This window comes from Oryctolagus cuniculus, chromosome 18 (assembly GCF_051225735.1).
Source record: "Oryctolagus cuniculus isolate XC-2025 breed Fujian yellow rabbit chromosome 18, ASM5122573v1, whole genome shotgun sequence".
In the NCBI taxonomy this organism is placed as follows: domain Eukaryota; kingdom Metazoa; phylum Chordata; class Mammalia; order Lagomorpha; family Leporidae; genus Oryctolagus; species Oryctolagus cuniculus.
Window position 1 is genome coordinate 72,515,466 of NC_142884.1, and position 19,087 is coordinate 72,534,552.

The 19,087-nt window shown below is 44.2% G+C and overlaps 1 long non-coding RNA gene across 9 annotated transcripts in view; it reads right to left on the reverse strand.

The window, feature by feature from the left end:
- The window catches only part of LOC149121028 (uncharacterized), a 398,949-nt gene that overhangs the window by 366,364 nt on the left and 13,498 nt on the right, over positions 1-19,087 (reverse strand). The window contains exon 3 of one of the 9 annotated variants that reach the window (XR_016225503.1): positions 17,408-18,989. The exons of the other annotated variants lie outside the window; for them this stretch is intronic. This is a non-coding gene — a long non-coding RNA (uncharacterized LOC149121028). Of the gene's footprint in view, positions 1-17,407; positions 18,990-19,087 lie in introns of those variants that run through there. 9 annotated transcript variants of the gene reach the window in all.

Genomic DNA, 19,087 nt, shown 5'->3' on the forward strand with positions numbered 1-19,087 from the left:
TCGGCACAGCTCCAGCCATTGCGGCCAATTGAAGAGTGAACCATCAGATGGAAGACCTCTCTTTCTCTCTGACTTTCAAATAAATACATAAATCTAAAAAAAAAAAAAAAAAAAAAAAAAAAAAAAAAAAAAAAAAAAAAACGACACTATAGCCCAAATGGATCTAACAGATATATACAGAACTTTCAATCCTACAGCTAAAGATTTTACATTCTTCTCAGCAGTACATGGAACCTTCTCTAGGATTGACCACATACTAGGCCATAAAGCAAGTCTCAGCAAATTCAAAAGAATTAGAATCATACCATGCAGCTTCTCAGACCATAAAGGAATGAAGTTGGAAATGAACAACTCAGGAATCCCTAGAGCATATGCAAACACATGGAGATTGAACAACATGCTCCTGAATGAACAATGGGTCATAAAAGAAATCAAAAGAGAAATCAAAAACTTTCTGGAAGTAAATGAGGATAACAGCACAACATACCAAAACTTATGGGACGCAGCAAAAGCAGTGTTAAGAGGAAAGTTTATATCAATAGGTGCCTACATCAAGAAATTGGAAAGACACCAAATAGATGAGCTTTCTATTCACCTCAAGGATCTAGAAAACCTACAGCAAACCAGACCCAAATCTAGTAGGAGAAGAGAAATAATTAAAATCAGAGAAGAAATCAACAGGATTGAATCAAGAAAAACATTCCAAAAAATCAGCCAAACGAGGAGCTGGTTTTTTGAAAAAATAAACAAAATTGACACCCCATTGGCCCAACTAACTAAAAAAAGAAGAGAAAGACCCAAATCAATAAAATCAGAGATGAAAAAGGCAATGTAACAACAGACACCACAGAAATAAAAAGAATCATCAGAAATTACTACAAGGACTTGTATGCCAGCAAACAGGGAAACCTATCAGAAATGGATAGATTCCTGGACACATGCAACCTACCTAAATTGAACCAGGAAGACATCGAAAACCTAAACAGACCCATAACTGAGACAGAAATTGAAACAGTAATAAAGGCCCTCCCAACAAAGAAAAGCCCAGGACCAGATGGATTCACTGCTGAATTCTACCAGACATTTAAAGAAGAACTAACTCCAATTCTTCTCAAACTATTCAGAACAATCGAAGAAGAGGGAATCCTCCCAAATTCTTTCTATGAAGCCAGCATCACCTTAATTCCTAAGCCAGAAAAAGATGCAGCACTGAAAGAGAATTACAGACCAATATCCCTGATGAACATAGATGCAAAAATCCTCAATAAAATTCTCGCCAATAGAATGCAACAACACATCAGAAAGATCATCCACCCAGACCAAGTGGGATTTATCCCTGGTATGCAGGGATGGTTTAATGTGCGCAAGACAATCAATGTGATACACCACATTAACAGACTGCAGAAGAAAAACCATATGATTATCTCAATAGATGCCGAGAAAGCATTTGATAAAATACAATACCCGTTCATGATGAAAACTCTAAGCAAACTGGGTTTGGAAGGAACATTCCTCAATACAATCAAAGCAATCTATGAAAAACCCACAGCCAACATCCTATTGAATGGGGAAAAGTTGGAAGCATTTCCACTGAGATCTGGGACCAGACAGGGATGTCCACTCTCACCACTGCTATTCAATATAGTTCTGGAGGTTCTAGCCAGAGCTATTAGGCAAGAAAAAGAAATTAAAGGGATACAAATTGGGAAGGAAGAACTCAAACTATCCCTCTTTGCAGATGACATGATTCTGTATTTAGGGGACCCAAAGAACTCTACTAAGAGACTATTGGAACTCATAGAAGAGTTTGGCAAAGTAGCAGGGTATAAAATCAATGCACAAAAATCAACAGCCTTTGTATACACAGACAATGCCACGGCTGAGGAAGAACTTCTAAGATCAATCCCATTCACAATAGCTACAAAAACAATCAAATACCTTGGAATAAACTTAACCAAGGACGTTAAAGATCTCTACGATGCAAATTACAAAACCTTAAAGAAAGAAATAGAAGAGGATACCAAGAAATGGAAAAATCTTCCATGCTCATGGATTGGAAGAATCAATATCATCAAAATGTCCATTCTCCCAAAAGCAATTTATAAATTCAATGCAATACCAATCAAGATACCGAAGACCTTCTTTTCAGATCTGGAAAAATTGGTGCTGAAATTTATATGGAGGCACAAGAGACCTCGAATAGCTAAAGCAATCTTGTACAACAAAAACAAAACCGGAGGCATCACAATACCAGATTTCAGGACATACTACAGGGCAGTTGTAATCAAAACAGCATGGTACTGGTACAGAAACAGATGGATAGACCAAGGGAACAGAATTGAAATACCAGAAATCAACCCAAACATCTACAGCCAACTTATATTTGATCAAGGATCTAAAACTAATTCCTGGAGCAAGGACAGTCTATTCAATAAATGGTGCTGGGAAAATTGGATTTCCACGTGCAGAAGTATGAAGCAAGACCCCTACCTTACACCTTACACAAAAATCCACTCAACATGGATTAAAGACCTAAATCTACGACCTGACACCATCAAGTTACTAGAGAACTTTGGAGAAACCCTTCAAGATATTGGCACAGGCAAAGAGTTTCTGGAAAAGACCCGGGAGGCACAGGCAGTCAAAGCCAAAATTAACTATTGGGATTGCATCAAATTGAGAAGTTTCTGTACTGCAAAAGAAACAGTCAGGAGAGTGAAGAGACAACCGTCAGAATGGGAAAAAATATTTGCAAACTATGCAACAGATAAAGGGTTAATAACCAGAATCTACAAGGAGATCAAGAAACTCCACAAAAACAAAACCAACAACCCAATTAGGAGATGGGCCAAGGACCTCAATAGACATTTTTCAAAAGAGGAAATCCAAATGGCCAACAGGCACATGAAAAAATGTTCGAGGTCATTAGCAATCAGGGAAATGCAAATCAAAACCACATTGAGGTTCCACCTCACCCCGGTTAGAATGGCTCACATTCAGAAATCTACCAACAACAGATGCTGGCGAGGATGTGGGGAAAAAGGGACACTAACCCACTGTTGGTGGGAATGCAAACTGGTCAAGCCACTATGGAAGTCAGTCTGGAGATCCCTCAGAAACCTGAAGATAACCCTACCGTTCGACCCACCCATCCCACTCCTTGGAATTTACCCAAAGGAATTTAAATTGGCAAACAAAAAAGCGGTCTGCAGCCTAATGTTTACTGCAGCTCAATTCACAATAGCTAAGACCTGGAACCAACCTAAATGCCCATCAACGGTAGACTGGATAAAGAAATTATGGGATATGTACTCTTTAGAATACTATACCGCAGTAAGAAACAACGAAATCCAGTCATTTGCAACAAAATGGAGGAATCTGGAACACATCATGCTGAGTGAAATAAGCCAGTCCCAAAGGGACAAATACCATATGTTCTCCCTGATCGGTGACAACTGACTGAACACCAAAAAGGAAACCTGTTGAAGTGGAATGGACACTATGGGAAACGGTGACTTGATCAGCATAGCCCTGACTGTTAATGAACAACTTAATACATTATCCCTCTTAGTAGTTTTTTTGGCTGTTCTACTTAATATGACTGGTTTAATTCTGTAATTAATACACAGTTATTCTTAAGTGTTGAAATTTAACTGAAATGTGATCCCTGTTAAACATAAGAGTAGGAATAAGAGAGGGAAGAGATGTATAATTTGGGACATGCTCAAGCTGACTTGCCCCAAATGGTAGAGTTAGAAACATACCAGGGTACTCCAATTTAATCCCATCAAGGTGGCATGTACCAATGCCATCTCACTAGTCCAAGTGATCAAGTTCAGTTCACAATTGATCATAATGAAAGGACTAAGAGTCAAAGGGAGCACATAAGCAAGTCTAGTACCTGCTAACACTAACCGATAGAATAAATAAAGGGGAGAGTGATCCAACATGGGAAGTGAGATACTCAGCAGACTCATAGAATGGCAGATGTCCTAAATAGCACTCTGGCCTCAGAATAAGCCCTAAAGGCATTCGGATCTGGCTGAAAAGCCCATGAGAGTATTTCAGGCATGGAAAGCCAAGACACTCTGGCAAAAGATCTCTGTGAGTGAGATCTCAGTGGAAAGAACAGGTCTTCAAAGAAGGAGGTACCTTTCTCTGAAGGGAGGAGAGAACCTCCACTTTGACTATGACCTTATCTAAACAAGATAAGAATCGGAGAACTCAGAGGGCTTCCATAGCCTTGGAAACTCATGACTGGAGCATAGGGAGATTACTGATGCCATAGACAGGAGTGTCAATTGGTAAAGTCAACAACAGGAGTCACTGTGCACTTACTCCTCATGTAGGATCTCTGTCCTTAGTGTGCTGTGCATTGAGATTTAATGCTATAACGAGTACTCAAACAATATATTTCACTTTGTGTTTCTATGGGGGTGCAAACTGTTGAAATCTTTACTTAATGCATACTAAACTGATCCTCTGTTAAAAAAAAAAAAAAAAGAAAAGAAAAGAAACTATCAACTCCCAACTTGACTCTCACTGGGATTAAACATGACAATAGGTCTGATCTGATTTCATCATCATTAAAAAAAAATCATCTATTATTTTTCACTTTATGTTTCTGTGTGGGAGCAAACTGTTGAAATCCTTACTTAATGTATACTAAGCTGATCTTCTGTATATTAAGATAATCGAAAATGAATCTTGATGTGAATGGAAGGGGAGAGGGAGTGGGAAAGGGGAGGGTTGTGGGTGGGAGGGACGGTATGGGGGGGAAGCCATTGTAATCCATTATTCGTACTTTGGAAACTTATATTCATTAAATAAAAAAAAAAAGAAAAAGAAAAAAAAAAGGAAAGCTTAGATTCAAGTCTTGGCTCCACTCCTGATTCCAGCTTCCTGCTAATATGCACCCTGGGAGGTAGCAGGGGATGGCTCAAGGACTCTGGTCCCTGGGGGCTGGCTCTGTGGTACAGTGGGTTGATCCTCTGCCTGTGGTGCCGGCATCCCATATGGGTGCTGGTTCTAGTCCCGGCTGCTCCTCTTCCAGTCTAGCTCTCTGCTATGGCCTGGGAAAGCAGTGGAAGATGGCCCAAGTGCTTGGGCCCTTGCACCCACATGGGAGACCTGGAGGAAGCTCCTGGCTCCTGGCTCCGGATCAGTGCAGCTCCGGCCGTTGCAGCCATTTGGGGAGTGAACCAACGGAGGGAGGACCTTTCTCTCTGTCTCTCCCTCTCACTGTCTGTAGCTCTACCTCTCAAATAAATTTAAAAAAAAATCTTAAAAAAAAAAAAAAAAGGACTCTGGTCCCTGACACCCATATAGGAGACCTGGATGGAGTTCCTAGCTCCTGAATTTGGCCTGGACCAGCTCTGGCTGTTACAGGCATATGAGGAGTGAACTAGCAGATCAAGGATTGCTGTCTCTCTGCCTTTCAAATACATAAAAATATTTTAATTTTTTAAAAAAGCCTGTAAAGTGCTCTGAAAATTAAGTGATTATTTGCTCTTCCTTATTAAAGTATCATGCTAGTCTACAGTACACACAACACTATTTCTTTTTTTTTCTACTTTGGAGCCACCAAAAAGAAGTAAACTGAAGTATAGAATATTTCCTTGTATCTTCTCTGAATAATTTTCAAGTCACTTTTCTATTTTTGAACATTATTTAAAGAAGAAAATTACTTAAAAAATGAAGTTGTATGGGATGGGAAAAAGGTGACAAAATATTACTAAAAAATGACTATTAGAAATGTTGCTGATTGTCATCATTACCAACATCCTAATTTTAATTTTCTGGCCTACTCAAGAGAGCCACATTTCTCAAAAGCACAACAGCCAACTGCATCTAATGAGACACAACCAGGATGTACTTCGTCTTAGTGTTTCATTTCTTGCTGTCAATCCACTGGAAACTCCAAGATACCACTGAATGAAGGAATCTCAACTCAATGCTGAAGAGCAAATCAAGATTTCCATTAAAAGAAAGAAAAAAAAAATCCAGCATGTTCGAAGGCTTTTATTCATTTGTGTACCTATAAGAAGCAGCTGCAACTTTGCATACAAGTGATTTCTTTTTACACAAATAAAATGTTTTTGCCATTTTTAGTCACTGAAGCATTAAAAAAATAAATAAAATGGAAGCCATTGAAAAGGCCTGCTTTAAAAAATAACTTTGTTGGCTTCCTGAATGACTAGTTCTTGGTTTTTTCAAAAGTTTGCCGTACATCCCATTTCCAATTCAATTTACTTTTACCTTCATAGACCTATGTGCTTTTAATTGCTACTCTGGTTCTTGATGCAAAGATTTCTTTCTCTCAAAGGCATGCTGCTGCCTGAGATAAATGATATTCGGGAAATTTGAAAGCACTTTTTAAAATGGCATTAGGAAATCTACACGTGAAGCCTGTGAGCATCAGAGAGAAATGTGTCAGCAAGAAGCTGCCCTGGAAGGAGATTTGTGTCTCTCCACAAGCCTTGGATGACAACTTGGAGAGAAGCTTCAGCCTGTGGCCAACTGCCTAGCTGCACTCAGGACTCCATGCGGACTGCTGAGAATGTCCACCAAGGAAATTCTCGATTCGGGTGTCCATATTCTCCCCAGGCCAGCTAGCACAATTTCTTCCCCTTCCTTCTACGCTTCACTTTACCCACAACAGGAGAAGGTTGGAACTCTACTTACTAAGGTAAGAAGTCTTAGGGGCCAGTGGGAGTTAAGCTCCCTTCACAATGCCAGGATCCCCTATCAGAGCACTGGTTCAAGTTCTAGCTGCTCTGCTTCAATCCAGGTCCCTAATAAGGTGCTGGAAAGGCAGTGTAGGTCGGCCCAAATACTTTGGTCCCTGCTGCCCACGTGCAAGACTGAGATTTGGTTCTTGGCTCCTGGCTTACAGCCATTTTGGGAGTGAACCAGTAGATGGACGCTATCTCCCTTCTCCCCACCCCTCCTCTGTTTCTCTGCTTTTCTCTCTCAGTCATTGTTGCTTTCAAATAAATAATAAATAAATCTCTTTTTTAAAGACCTGGTTGCAAAAGCTTGGGGGACTTTATTCCCATAATTCAACCTACACTTGTATTTACAGCAACTACTCTTCCTGATGGTCCCAGGTACTCACAGCCGCCACTGGCAAGAAGATACATGCTATCTCTTGAAAGATTACATTCATCCCACACTTAACGGGTCCAAGCAATCTGCTGCACCCATTTCTTATTTCTCACAGTTTTGAGGCTTGCTGATAGATCTTCTGATACAGACAAGACTGGCTGGGATGGATGATCTAGGGTGGTCTCATTCGCATGTCTAGAGATGACCCCAAGGTTAAATGAGTCCTGGTATTGGCATCACTTGGTCACATGTCTCATCACCCAGCAAGCTGGCCAGACTTCATTCACATTGTGGCAGCTACACAGTTCCTGAAAACACCAAGTTTCAATGCAAAAGCATTTTCCAAGCCACTACTTTCTTTATGCTTGTTATCATCTCACTATCCATGGCTAGTTCTGAGGCCAACCAGCTCAGGAGTAGTAGAGATCATTATCAAAGGCTGCACTCAAAGAAGGGTGGTAATTTGTGGCCACTTTTAATACTTTATCACATTTGTTAAATAAATACATTTGATCCTCCTTATTGACAGATTCCACATGTGCAACTTTGCCTATTTGCTGACTTACTTTTGACCCCAACATCACCACTATCAGCACTTTAGTGGTCACTTGCAAACATGTACAGAATGGTGAAAAACTGGAGCAACCTGACAAGTACACTCCCAGCTGAGGTCCAATAAGGCAACACTGCACCTTCTAGTCTCAGCTCCCAGACTAAAAACAGGTGTAGTTCTTGCAGTCTGCTTAATGTCATGCATTTCACACCTTGGAGGAAGCAACCCTGTGGTTGAAGACAATCCACAGAGAAAGACTCAACTATCAGCAGGTGATAGTTGTGGCTGTTGAGGGTATAACTGTTAAAGTTGGAATAAAGTGAGAAGTATACTCCAGTATCTCTAAAAGGTGTTGGTGCCAAGGGCAAGGGCAACTTTGCCAAACAGGGGGGACAGCATGTGCAAAGGTCCTATAGTAGAGGGAACATGGAGCATGTGAACAGCATAGAGAACACCTATGTGGGGTTAAGGCATGGAAAGCAAGTACAAGGACAGGGGATGAAGCCGGAGATCAGGCCAGGATAGGATCATGTGGGGCCTCCCGGGCCACGATGAGAGGCTTTTGGTCTTTACCCTAAGACTAATGTGAAGTCATGGAGATTTTTATAGTAAAGGAACAAGAGAATAGAAATGAACAAAGTAGTGGAGTTGAATAGATATGAGATCACCTGTGTGCACTGAAATGGTGACTAAGGTGATGGTCAAAAGTGAACAGAATCCAGAATTTAGAAAGGGAAGTTAAAGGACTTGATACTGACACAGATGCAAAGATCTAGGGAAGAGGCCACGGGTACTGCTCTGCTCCTGGTTTCCCTGAGTGACTCTACAGAGGTGCTCTATGGCTGAGATGGAGACATACAGAAAGGACCAGCTCTGTGTCACTACCTCTGGACTCTGGGATCATTCACTCACTCATTGGCACAACCACACTGGAGATTACAACAATGTGAAACATGACTCATGAAAATAGTTCTATTCCTAAAGGTAATGATTCAGCTTCCATGCATTTTATACAAGGTTTTAATTCAAAAGAACAGAAGAGAATAAAATATGCATGCATTAATTCAATGCATATTTCCTCTAAAACATGATCTTTTAAAAACAACATAAATAGTGAATATTCAGGGATAATTTTAATGAATATTTTTAAAACAACAGATGGAATGCTGAGGAATCATTAAAAATGATTTTACAGTTGCACAGGCGTGGGTGAAGTGTTCAACAAAAGAGTGGATTTGGTACTATTTTATCGGTGTAAATTACATATGAATATGGAGATAAAAGCAAGCCACTGACTCATACAGTGGGGTCACAAACTCTCCATCGTTCATGTCATCACCATTCTTGTTTTGCCTGTTCACTTAAAGCACGCAGGAGTAATACTGGAAAAGAAGCACCAAAGGCAGAAAAATGCTTTCGGAAAGGGTCTTTGATGTAACACTGAACAGGAACAGACAACTGTGCTCAGAACAAGACCACGTCTGGATCCACCTTGAAGGATTCAAGATGAATTAAATGGAAACATCTTACTCCATTGTGAACCTGAGCACTTACTGACAGGAGCTAAAGCGAAGGCTCCAGTTTGCCTAGTGTTTGGATCTTAGCTCCGTCTCTCACATCATCTCTGCAGAACGAATCATCTGGGCTAGCACAGAATCCCACATAATTAAGCAAACAGATTCCACTTCTCAGTCACTGTTCCTAGAGGGACTGTGAAGTCCAGCTCCAGAGACCAATGATGAAGGTTCCAACACAAGGGTAGGCTGCTGCACTTTCTACCTGCATGAGACCAGGTGATAAACCCCAGAGAACTTACCAACTCCCTAAGTGCTGCTACATTGCCCTGGGGCCAGGAGATACAGGGGCCAGACTAGTACCTACAGGAGTTCCTCTCTTCCCTGCCCCTCCTTTGCTGTTGCTGAAGAGGCAGGAGTTAGTTCACAGATGCTTCTCTAGCAGGAGGGTCTGCCTCTCAGAGGCCAGCACTTGGGACAACAGCTGGCTTCGGCTGATGGTGATCAAGTGCTTGGATTCTGGGCAGCCACTCAGCGCTCATCCACTAAAAGGAAGACGTCTCCTCTCGGTCTCACCTCACTGCATCACAGGGAACATTCTAGCTGCTGTGGCTGTCTGCTTAAGAACAGGTGATCATGAAGGCCTGGCAAGGACACTCTCTCTTGGCTATGGGCATCTGGTAAAGAACAGCACCTTTTCTGTTCAGGGAAGGAAATGCTTGGCTGCTGGTCACGACACAGGAGGCGGAAAAGCTCCCATAAAGTGGTGGCCCAGAGCCAGCTTCTGCTGGTTGCTGCAGTTGGTCCAGGGCACACCATTCTCAAAGCAAATGCACATTAGACTGAATATGGTGCTTGCAAGTGACAGCCCCCACAGAGGGTAAATAAAGAAACTTGCTCCAGACACTGGACAAACTCCATGAATATCCCCTGACTCAAAGAGTGATGATCTGAAGATGATAGTAAAGGTGTCCAAGTCATTATAGTTGTGATCAAAATGACTAATTGGCCTCAGAGAATTGTGACGTTTTCATGTATACTTCAAGGATCCAAAAGCATCTGAGGAGGTCAGAGAATAAACCAAGTATTATTTTCAGGCTGCTTCTTTCCAAACCTTTAAGCCACATCCCTCCCCCAACCATGAACACTGGGCTGCAAATATCGGCATCTTAAATCACGGTCTTGGACCAGCCAAGAGAAGCAGAATCTGCTTGCCAAAGCCTAGGTCTTGTTGAATAAATTCCTCCTTGACAGCAGAGAAAGGCCTGGCTAAGGAAATGGCTCCTTAAACATTTTAATTTAATTCAGCAAGGATTTATTGTGCACCTGCTATCAGGGGCCAAACTCCATGAACTGAAACTTTCAGAGAGGGAGGGAGGTGCATTTTCACTCACTTGCCTGGGCCAGGGAAGCTCAATTCTGGACCCTCAAAGAGCACTGAGGCACCATCCAGGCATTTTTAAAATTGCCTCTATCCACACCTTGATCTAAAACTTGCTCTCTTTATTCTTTTGAGCACCATTTTCCATATCCAGCCAGTGTCCTTTTTCAGTTATGTCTCCAGTATCTTGCCCCACCCAGAATCAAGCCAACTTCTCTCCAGCTCACTGCTTCACCCAGCCTGGGATTTGGCATTCACTTCCTCACCGTCTTCTGATCCTCCGGCCCCCATTCATTTGCTATTGATTATCTGCCTTGCGCTGGAAAGTTCATGTAAGCCTCCCAACGCCCATGTCATCAGGCACACATCTAAGGCAGTGAAGGACTCTGGGCCTATGGAGGTTGCCCCAGAAAGGAAAGGCCCGACTCATGTACACTGGTAGCTTATGGTCTATACAGACAGCTACTCCTCACAAATGATCATCTAAAGCAGGGAGATCAACGGGAGGCCTGAGCACAGTGTTGGTCAGGGGTATGGGTTCTACCATCAGACGGCTTGGGTTGATGGCTGGGTCCATCACTGTGTCTGTGACCCTGAGCGTCTTTCTCATCCCTCAGACCTTCATGTGTCTCATCTTTGACATGAACATCCATCCATGTCAGAGGGTTTATATAAAGATGTAATGAAACTACCCACCTAAAGGTGCATGGTATGTAGTTATCTCACAAAAACAGTGTTAGATATTATTGTGAAACTCTTAACAATGAAAAGAGTCCCTTGCTTTCCTAGACACATTAACAGGGAGCAGAGCAGTAAAGACTTAAACAGATTCTCCATTATGGGACACAGGCATTGCAACTGGTGGTTAACTCCACTGTACCACAACGCTGGCCCCAAACTGTAAATATTCTTATCTAAGAGATATTTAAATACTCAAGATAGAAAGAGGACATTAGAAAAAAATTAAAGGGGAAGCAGAAAGTACACAGTAAACTGAAGACCTACATTTAATCACATCAATAACTGAATAAAAGTACTAGTGGAATATATATAATTCAAAAGGCAGAGCCTGCTAGAATGGAGAAAAATGAAGATCTAAATAATGTGCTGTCTATTAGAGACAAATCTCAAGTATAAAGACACAGACTGAGTGAAATTAAAAAGACACAAAATGGCGCACCAGGAAGTCAGTAAACCTAAGTGGGAAATTCTGATGTCAAACAAAGACGAGGAGATATATCACTCAAACACATGTGTGCATTCGGCACAGCCTCAAAGTTCTTGTGGCTCTCATCCATGAGCTCTAACTAGACCTCCATCCATGAGCTCTGACCACCGTCCACTCTGCATGTGGCTCCTAGGCAGACCTGTGGCCAGGCCTAGCCAAACAGCACAGGACCCAGGCAGAGTCAATGAGATTCAATCGGGGGCTTTGAAAGATTCTTTGAACCCTAGAGAAAAATAAAGTAGTGGGCTTCTTGGGTAACAAAAGCTGGAATGGTGCAACTGGCAGCCATCCTGCCTTTATGCTCCAGGAAAGCAGAGCACTGGAAAGGGCCATGACATCACTGTTTGAGTCTCTGGAGCCAGCCATGTCTGAAATCCTAACACCTTGGTTTTTCTGTTCCAGTAACTAATAAACTCTTCTAAAAAGATTTATTTATTTAATTATTTGAAAGGCAGAGTTACAGAGAGGCAGAGACAGAGAGAGAGGTCTTCCATCCACTGGTTCACTCCCCCAGATGGCCACAGCGGCCAGAACTGTGCCAGGAGCTTCTTCTGGGTCTCCCATGAGAGTACAGGGGCCCAAGGACTTGGGCCACCCCCCACTGCTTTCCCAGGCCATAGCAGAGAGCTGGATCAGAAGTGTTGTAGCTGGGTCTCGAACCAGTGCCCATATGGGATGCCAGCACTGCAGGCAGCAGCCCAACCTACTACGCCACAGTGCAGGCCCCAATAAACTCTTTAACTTCACGTGGTTTAAATTGAGAATGTTCGTCTTATTCAAACCAGAGAGTCCCAATTAGTACATCACACTAACCTCCCTACAGACACACAGATGCCAATACGCTACACACCTTGTCCCCAGGGATGTTGCTCAACTGAAAAACTGCTTTTATAGTGGGTATATGTCATGGACAAAAAGACAGCCAGTCCCTCAGGGTGCAGTGGAGAATGGTCCTGAGAAGCATTGCTATCTCTGAAATGGCTGGACTGTCCCTGCCGTCAGAAGCAGTCCTTTGCTTCCTAGTCTCATCCTCTTTAGGTGGGCAAAGGGGGAAAGAGAGAAGAATGCATCAAGAGTTGCAGGCATCTGAAGGTTCCTAAATCCCCTGCTCTGCAAAGCCTGGGGGGTAGTCGGTGAGGTGGGGACCTACGGGATGAGGAGAGCACTCCAAGGGTGAGAGCGGTTGGGCCGACTCCAACTCACGGATGAAGACGGAGGCCTGGGAGGATCCCGCCCCCAAGCAGAGTCTGAGTCTGCAGCTGGCAGTAAAGTGGTCAGGGCAGTGTCTCCAGAAATGCAATTGTGCATTTGGCTGCCTCGGTGTAGCCTGGCAGCCTCAAAGCTGACGAAGGCCACACGATGGCGGAGCTGCCAGGTAAAGACAAGGAAGCAAATTAACTCGAGGAGTTATTGCTGCTTGTTTGGGGATTTGTTTGTTTCCTGAAACATGGCAGCGTCTGGGGAGAAATACTACTTGTCTGGATGGAGCAGGCTGGTGTGGGGGAGGACAGAAAAAGGGGAAGAGTAAGGAAGGACACAGGGAGACCAAGAGGGCCACACTCATGGGATGAGTGACTGCTTCTTGCCTGTGTTTACAAGAAGGGGAGCATTCTTTATCTGCCAGAGGAAGCGAAATGGAGAAGAGAAGTTGGAAGTTACTGGCAAACGTCCTTGAGCAAGGCTGAGATTATGTCCTGGGCTTTGAGGTCACCACTTCACTCAGCTCAGCTCCAGGGAGCATGCCCAGTGACACCACGAGACACTGACAAGGACGGCTGGTCTCCCAGGGGAGAGAGAGAAAAACAAAGAATACAGAAAGAAGGAAGATGAGGAGGTGAGTGGGGTGATGGTGAGAGGAAAAAGAAGAGGGCAAAGAAAAAGGAGAGGCGAGGAGGGGAGGAGTTCAGAGTGAAATTCTTTGAAGCAATGGAACTCCAGAGCCCTGAATTCATCAAGTAGCTCGCGTACGCAGCAAACACTCAAGTGAGTATTTTCTCTCAACCAAGCACTGGGTGAAGAACATGATCATCACTTTGGCAAGTATTTTCTCTGCAATCTTTCAAAACTGAACTCTTGCTCATGGGAGCGACTGTTAAGTACTTATTGTATTATCCAGGACAACCCTCTACCATTCATCTAGACCACAGCAGACACCTTCAAAAGCAATAGACTTCACAGTTCCTAAAAGAGTATGGCGTCTCCCCAGCGACATGGCTCAACTCCCTTCTCAACCCTCAATGTTTCATCAGGTACTCTTCCTCACCGCTCTCAAGAGCACACAACAATAATTGTAACAAACAATCATATCATTATCCTTTATACCACTACCTAGCATCATCTGTGTGTTCAGTTTTCACATAAATAAGCTTCATGAATTCAATGAAGCTCCTGGTAGGACAGGTACCATGGCAATCACCTAAGATGAAGTGGTCAATACTCACAGACAACAGCTGGGTAAGTGCAAAAACCCAGGGACTGGCTGGCACTGTGGCTCACTAGGCTAATCTTCTGCCTGCGGCGCCGGTATCCCAGGTTCTAGTCCTGGTTGCTCCTCTTCCAGTCCAGCTCTCTGCTGTGGCCCAGGAAGGCAGTGGAGGATGACCCAAGCACTTGGGCCCTGCACCCACATGGGAGACCAGCAGGAAGCACCTGACTCTTGGCTTCGGATCTGCATGGTACACCGGCCGTAGCGGCCATTTGGGGGGTGAACCAATGGAAGGAAGACCTTTCTCTCTCTCTCACTGTCTCACTTTGCTTGTAAAAAAAAAAAAAAAAAAAAAAAAACAGGGATAAATTCAGCCCCTAATGCCTAGACATATGCCAGCCCTCTAGTATACAGAAAAACAATTGACCAGAAGGGTCCACTGCATAGAACAGTTTCAAGAACGGTCCACACACACCCCTACCCTATCAGTGAGATCACTTTCAGAAGGACAAAACTAAAATAAACCAGGCACAGAAAGACAAATACCACATGTTCTTACTCCTATGAGAAAACTAAAAAAGTTGGTCTCACAGAAGTGGAGAGTACAATAGTGGTCACTAGAGGTAGAAATGGCAGGGACAAAGTGGGATGGAGAGAGATTGGATAACAGGTGCAAAGCCACAGTTGGATGAAAGGAGTACATTCTAATGCTCTATAGCTCAGTGACTATAGTGTTTTCACATGCTTCAAAATAACTGAGAGGTCGAAGGTTCACAACACAAAGAAAGGATGTTTGACAAGATAGAAACGCTCAAGACCCTGATTTGATTATTATGTATTTTATCCCACATACACAAATGCATAGTTAAAATATTTTACATTCTTCTTTGGAGTTTTGAAGATGATAGTCCAAGCCTCAGTGATTCAACTATACAACATTTCAATAAAAAGAGATTCCCAAGCGACCAGGAAGCGTAAAATTTTGCCTCTCTGTGCCTCAGTGTGCTTGCCTGCAAAATGGGGGTAACAAAACTACCCATTCATATACAAGTTCAATAGGATAACCAATTAGATGACCCCATGAAAATGACAATTTGCACAGGACGCCTCTGGCATTTCTCTATTGAGACCCATGTCCACAGGGGTGGCAGGACACACACTACCTAAGAATGATATATTACACAGCATTTGTTGTGATCTGAACAATAACTTGGTGTGCCCATCAGTCCCCCTTCTATGAGGACACTGTCCCCACGTCCCACCTCCTTCTGTTCATCATCAGAGATGATAGGTGTTATCATTCACACAGAGTGGAGGGTCCTAGCCAAAACAATCACTAGGTTATCTTGAAGGAAAAGTGGTCCAGCCAAGGAGAAATCAGGAAACACATATTCCATGGAGCTTGACCAAACTCTGATTCTCACTAGATACCCCAGTTGATGGTATTTCTATTTTATTTATTTTTTTTTATTTTTTATTTATTTTTTTGACAGGCAGAGTGGACAGTGAGAGAGAGAGACAGAGAGAAAGGTCTTCCTTTGCCGTTGGTTCACCCTCCAATGGCCGCCGCTGCAGCCGGCGCACCGCGCTGATCCGATGGCAGGAGCCAGGAGCCAGGTGCTTTTCCTGGTCTCCCATGGGGTGCAGGGCCCAAGCACTTGGGCCATCCTCCACTGCACTCCCTGGCCACAGCAGAGGGCTGGCCTGGAAGAGGGGCAACCGGGACAGAATCCGGCGCCCCGACCGGGACTAGAACCTGGTGTGCCGGCGCCGCTAGGCGGAGGATTAGCCTAGTGAGCCGCGGCGCCGGCCAAGTTGATGGTATTTCTAACATGATGTGGGTAAGGGGAATTCTCTTGGAGGAGCTCTTGAAGCTGCCGGAAGTCCTGCCAGAACACCCCCCGACTCTTGGTCATCATCATCCCGTATGTTTGCTGGGAGCTCATGGTGGTCAAACACTACTCAAGATTTCCTTGCAGGTCCCCTTTATGTCTCACTTCAACTGGTTGATGTCCCAACCAGCAATGGGGAAACTGAGTCAGAGGCAGTGTCAATATCCAATTGAAGGTCACAGACCTCAAAGACTCAAAGCTGAGACCGCATCTACATATGGCTTCAGAGCCCACGCTGTGAACACCGTGGTGTAGCTTCTCACTCTCTCTGGGCCTGGATCTCAGATGCCTCAGTACACTCTCACAGCCTTGACCACCTCTCCCTGCAACCTCTTGCCCCATGTGGCTAGCAGGTGTCTACTTTCTGGAAGAGCCAAACAGAAACCCAGGGACCACTGAAAACAATGGCATTCCTAGAAGACACCTTTATTCCCCTCTCCTGATCACATGTTTTTTTTGTTTTGTTTTGTTTTGTTTTGTGCTGTGGATATCAGAGAGATTTTAGAATTTTAACAAAGGCAAGTAAGAGGCAATTACCACCTTTCATATCTGGGGCACTCTAAGTTGGGAAGCCAGGCCAGCCAGCTTGCAATGCTCTGCTTCTGTTCCTCCCATGTGCTCCAATGTCTGTGATTTTAAATAAATTCCTAAGACTGCTCATGCCTCCTTGCCACCCCATGCTTCATGGGCAGGATGTCACAGCTGTCTGCAGCCAGGGTCACCTTCACTAGTCTCACCTCTACCTGGTAGTGATGCTACTCATCACTGTCCTGCTTCCTATGTGACTGCTTCCCCATACCTGTGTTTCACAGGCATGGCCTCATCGATTTTTGCATCACTACATAAGCCAAGTGCCATCTCTCCTACTTCACAGAGCAGGAAATTGTAGCTCAGAGAAGCTAAGTAAACCGCTCCATACCACACAGCCACTGAAAGGGCAAAGCTGGGACCCTGCTCAGTCCAAATCCCAACCTCTTCTTCCCAACCCTCTGAAAACACAAGAAGAATTGAGAATATGTGTCTGTTTCTTACCATTTGAAACATACAGGACCTCAAAGAGCCAGCCTTCACCTGCCGTCCTCAGCACAGGAACCCAACTAGTTAAATAACTTTGATTTTTCTCTGGCAAGAAATAATCCTAATACCAAGGTTCTTCAATTACTCTGTGCAATTAAGTCTTGAGTGCTTGTTTGAACAATTAACCAAAATAATTATAAATGTATCTCTGTTACTACAACTGCATATTAACAAAGGCTCAGGGCCAATTAATCATTACTCCATCAATATCCAATTTGCATAAACCTATTCTCTTTAAAGACTCCATGTTTGGGGGGACAGGGCTCCCTCATCGATTATGGAAATAGCCCCATCAAACCGCCCTGAAGCCGTCAAAAGGAATAAAAGGGGTTGTCTGTCCTGGGCTGTTTAGCACCCCTGCCCAGCCCTCCCAGGGACAGGCAAGGATTGAGAATGAAAGGGTAGAGACACAATGGACATGAGCTTCCCCATGGGGAGATGGGACCAAAAGGGCTCAGGTTCCAAGGATGTCGGGGAAAGGGGAATAACTGGTCCAAAGCTGGGAGAACACCAGCATGCAAGACTCCTTTGTGGTCACCCAAATTCCTTCAATCACGGATCCAATAGACACATCAGTAAGTATTTGCTCACAGGTATGTGACAGTGGATGACTCTCCTGGGACCTCAGGGAGTCAGGTAGACAGTTAAGGAGGTATCTTAGGGTGCATTTTCCATACACAGGTACTGGGATGGAGTTGGATGGGCTCAGCATCTGTGAGAGGAAGGGAAGGGGGAGGGGAAGGGCTGGGCAGAGGAGAAGCTGGGCTGTGATGAAGGCACAGCAAAGCCTCAGCCGAGCTGTGCAGTGATTTGGGGTACAGCTCACCTGCCACAACTGACCCAAATTAGGCTGAAATGGGACAGTCTGTGGCCCACCCTGCTCAGTCACAGAAAGTAGGTGGCTCCTGCCAAGATGACGCTGAAGCTGAGGGAGACTGGGAAGACCACCAGGAGCCATCACTCTTCCAGCATGGGCATCAAGTCCATTTTTTTTTTTAAATTTCCACTTTACTTAAAAGGCAGGGACTTGGTGATGGGAGAGTGGGAGGGTCGCAGAGAGATATTCCAACCTCTCATTCAGTCCCCAAATTCCTGCTATAGTCAGAGCTGAGGTGAGAAGCCTAGGACCCAAGCTGGGCCTTCCACAGGAGTGGAAGGGACTCAAGTACTTGAGCCATCATAGGGTGATGCTTCTCGGGGTGTGCACGAGCCAGAGGCTGGATTGACAGCAGTGAACCTGGGACTTGAACCAGGCACTCCGATATGGGATGCAGGCATCCTAAGTGGTCACTCAGTCTGACACCACTGAGCCAGACACAGCAACAAAGCAAGAGGACTCCTAATGCTATCTCAAGGGACAGGGAAGTCAAGATGGGCTTCCTGGAGGAGATGACACTGACGCTGAGATCTTCCAAATTAGCAGAAGTTCATCAGGCAAACAGGTTAAAGAAGGGGAATTTCAGGCCGAAGGAAGCGCTGATGTTCAGGGAGCCAAAGGGCTGCTAGCAAGAAGAGCAAGACTGGACTGCAGACTCGGAGGCAGCTCAGTGTTCAGCATGGGTTCAGCGCCATGAGCACTAAAGGGTAGGACCACTGCCCGAAGCTCTGTCCTCCAGGATCAGGCTTCTGTTCAACGGGCTCCTCTGTATTCCAGGAGGAGGACAGGGTTAGGCTCTACCACCACGGAGATGGGGATGTCAGCTACACCGGTAGCATCTTGACACATTCGACCACCTCTCTTCTGGATGTAAGAGCAAATCAGGCCGCTGGGGTTGTTTCTAGTCAATGGTAAACAGAAAACACTGAAATATTCTGAAAAAAAAAAAAAAGCACAACAATTTGTTTTTAAATTCACTATGCATCAGTGACCACCTCTTTAGAGATCACAGGGTAATATTTAATTAAGCAAG